Source organism: Octopus bimaculoides, chromosome 2 (assembly GCF_001194135.2).
Source record: "Octopus bimaculoides isolate UCB-OBI-ISO-001 chromosome 2, ASM119413v2, whole genome shotgun sequence".
Taxonomy (NCBI): Eukaryota; Metazoa; Mollusca; class Cephalopoda; order Octopoda; family Octopodidae; genus Octopus; species Octopus bimaculoides.
In genome coordinates this window covers 137,699,209-137,702,781 of record NC_068982.1, presented here as the reverse complement: position 1 = coordinate 137,702,781, position 3,573 = coordinate 137,699,209, and the positions used below count along the sequence as shown (strand labels likewise).

The 3,573-nt window shown below is 38.7% G+C and overlaps 1 protein-coding gene across 1 annotated transcript in view; it reads right to left on the bottom strand.

Annotated features, from left to right (window-relative positions):
• LOC106882527 (uncharacterized) overlaps positions 1 to 1,979 on the bottom strand; it is a 100,415-nt gene extending 98,436 nt beyond the window's left edge. The window contains exon 1 of the mRNA XM_052965891.1: positions 1,839 to 1,979. The gene's annotated coding sequence lies outside the window, so the exon portion shown is untranslated. The remainder of the gene's footprint in view (positions 1 to 1,838) is intronic.
• Between the last annotated feature and the right edge of the window lie 1,594 nt (positions 1,980 to 3,573).

The window sequence follows — 3,573 nt, the reverse complement described above, 5'->3', positions numbered from 1 at the left end:
ATATATATATATATATATATATATATATATATATATATATACACACGGCTTTGTAAGTTACTGAGAGAAAGCTACTATGGAAGGCTCATAGTATAATAACATATAATAATATTTTATTCTCTGGCGTGAAGCGACAATTTATAAATACAAACAAATGACTGAAAAATGATGAGCTAATCCCACCCAGAATCAAACCCTCTACCAAGGTCGATTTTGTCTTCCATCCTTTTGGAGTCGATAAATTAAATACCTGTTGCATATTGGGGTTGATCTAATTGACTGCCCCCACCAAAAAACAATTTCGGGCCTTGTGCCTAGCGTAGAAAAGGTTATACGTAGTACGTATTAGACAGTATATATTAACTAAATTTGGCTAAAATTGATAGGTGAGTGTTTGGCTAATCGGACGCGCAAAGATCCGTGTTGTCGTCGATTTGTGGGTTCGATTCTGTCTGGGATTAGTTCATCATTATTCAGTCATTTGTTTGTATTTATAAATTGTCACTTCAAACCAGAGAATAAAATGTTATTATACAGATATATATATATGGTTCCGGGTCCATTCCCACTGTGTGGCATCTTTTCTACTATAACCTCGGGCCAACCAATGCCTTGTGAGTGGATTTGGTAGACGGAAACCGAAGGAAGTCCGTTGTATATATGTATTTATATATATGTGTGTGTATATGTTTGTATGTCTGTGTTTGTCCCCCCACCATCGCTTAACAACCAATGATTGTGTGTTTACGTCCCCGTAACATAGCGGTTTGGCGAGAGACCGATAGAATAAGTACTAGGCTTACAAAGAATAAGTCTTGGGGTCGATTTGCTCGACTAAAGGCGGTGCTCCAGCATGGCCACAGTCAAATGACTGAAACAAGTAAAAGAGTAAAAGGAGAGTAAAAGAGTATATATATATTTGCATATATACATATATATATGTACATACCTACATATATATATATATATACATGCATATATGGGTACAGGACGTCAAAAAAACCTGAACAAAATGAAAAACGAGAACATAAAGAAACAAAAACATGGAAAATGAACTTTTTTCGAACACCGAAAGAAACAAATAGAGAAACGAGACAGGCAACATAAAGAACAATCCCTTCATCAGTTGCCCCCTGTTTTATCTACTCCGCGTTTCGAACGTTGGGACAAGAAGCGACTTCGTTAAAACAGTCGTTTCTGGGGTATAATTTTAAACTACATCAAGTAGCTTGGTTTGGGAATTTTAGGTTTTCGAAGAGCATGAAAAGTATCTTTGTGTCCCTATTGTACCAAACCAATAGAAGTTTGATGGACGAGAGAATGGGAGTGGCTCTGCATAAACCATGCCTGCTGACTTGTGCAGTAACCTTTTGAGTAATTTATCGAGTGTAAACCCCTATAAATAATCTTGTGGGAGGATCGTTAAGGTAGATATGTACGGTTATATTTAACTAATAGTTTCCTGTGCGGTTCCTTAAGTTCTGAGAGAGTAATGATTTGTTTTCCATACGTGGTGTATTGATGAGCTGAGAGGTGAAGGTAAGTGTAGTTAGAGCTAGCATTCCTTGGTACTTGCGTCTAGAAACAGTCAAAGTACATCAGAGGTGTTTGGGTTTCTCTCGCAGCAAAACCACCGATCAAGGACCAAAGGACAACCAAACCACGTATGTATGTGCGTGTGTGAATGTGTATGTGTATGTATGTATGTATGACCGCATGCATGTATGCATATATGTACGCATGTATGCATCTATAACATTAAAAGCAGCAATATTTCCAATGTTAATCTGAAATCACAGCATAAAACAAGAATCAAGGTAAGAAAATTATAATGTTACCTTACAGAAGTCAATTTTCATCTGACAATGTTGTATACCAAGCAAATATTTTGATGATTCATTCAACTGTTAAAAATAAAACTTGTACTGATATGCTTCGCCAGCTATCTTAAACAAGACGTACGAACAATTAAAATATGCAAGAAATGTATGGATTTTTAGTTCAAATTACCATAAACAAGACGGGAAAGGATAAGCTGTTTGTGCGTGCAAAATAGGTGAAGGAGTGGCTGTGGTCAAATGACTGAAACAAATAAAAGAATATACCCACACGCAAATGTGTGTATATATTTAGTGTCACTGTTGCACCACTATGAAGCACTGGATTTGGGTTTCGTCCACACATGTCCAGCCAAACTACAAAGGCGCCAGACTATTGATCCTATCGAATGACAGTCTCACTGAGCGTGTAGTCTATTTCCTAGAGGCTAACAGCCAGCTAAAACTGAAGGAACAATCATGGCACGTCCGCTTAGCCAGCCGGGTCACTTCATTTGAAAGCTATAACAATGCGAGGAAATGTGAATTAGTCAATCCGACCGCTCCACGATGGGATAGTGGAATCCGAGCGACCAAATGCTGCTAAGAATCTCAAGTGGCCATAAGCTAGCAATGAATCGGATAATAAACTTTGTCATACATACCTACAAATGCAGGTCTTTGGCAAAGAGAACCGGAATGTTTCATCTAATAGAAGAGAATAGGGAGGTAAACTTCAATGTGTAGGGTTCTGCAAAAAATGTCATAGGAAACAAATAAATGCGAGATGGAAGTGTCCTAAGACCTGGGAAAACAGACGGTACGAGAGCAACAGGCAGAACAAGGACATCGAAAATTGTCGATTGTCGTCATACATCAGAGAGCATTTAAATCCAGTGATCATACGACTGCACCTGAAATACGATGGGGATAAAACCACCAAATATATCGTGGCCTCATTTTTTCTAAACCGATCAGGGCTTCGAATGCTATGTGTCGCTGCAATTAGATAGATAGATATGTTTCTTTATTGGCCACACAGGACTGAAGACAGAAGGGACAAAATACAAAGTAGAGCTTTTCTTTATGGGAAGAGAAGAAAAAAAAGTGGAGGTAGAATTTCGTTCAAAAGGGATCGTGGAAAGAAGTGGAAAAAAGGGTAGGGGAAAATTTCGATCAAAAGCGATCGTGGGAAAAAAAAGAAGCCGATCAAAAGGGATCGTGTATCATAGAAATGTCATAATGTAAAAGGGAAAACAGATTAGGTTTATCTGTGGAAAGAAAAGCCTACGGAAAAGACCACGGTAACCTCGGGCAATAATGTCATGCAAAAAACACATTACAGCAAGTGACTCTCTTTTTTTCTTTTCTTTTTCTGGTTCATAGGATTATGCTCAATGTGGCTCCGTCATTCACACGTGCCATTCTTGCTACATTCACCCATCTTTTTTTGAAACATTCACTAGACAAAACTTCCCTCTGTACTCTCACCTTCGTCTTTAAGTGATACTTGAAGAAATTGATGAGAGATTCACCTGAGAGGAAAGTGTTTGTCTCTAGACTTTTCAGGCGCGTCCACCATACACATTCTTTCGCCATAGTCACAAGTACGATGACAATGGCTCTTCCTTCCTGTTTCAAGGAAGGAGATGCGACAATATTCACGATAGACTCAGTTGATAAACTGACCCGTTCCACACGCGATAGCAGTCGTTCGTCATAGGCTCACAGGTCGGAAATGGTTGGACACTGTACG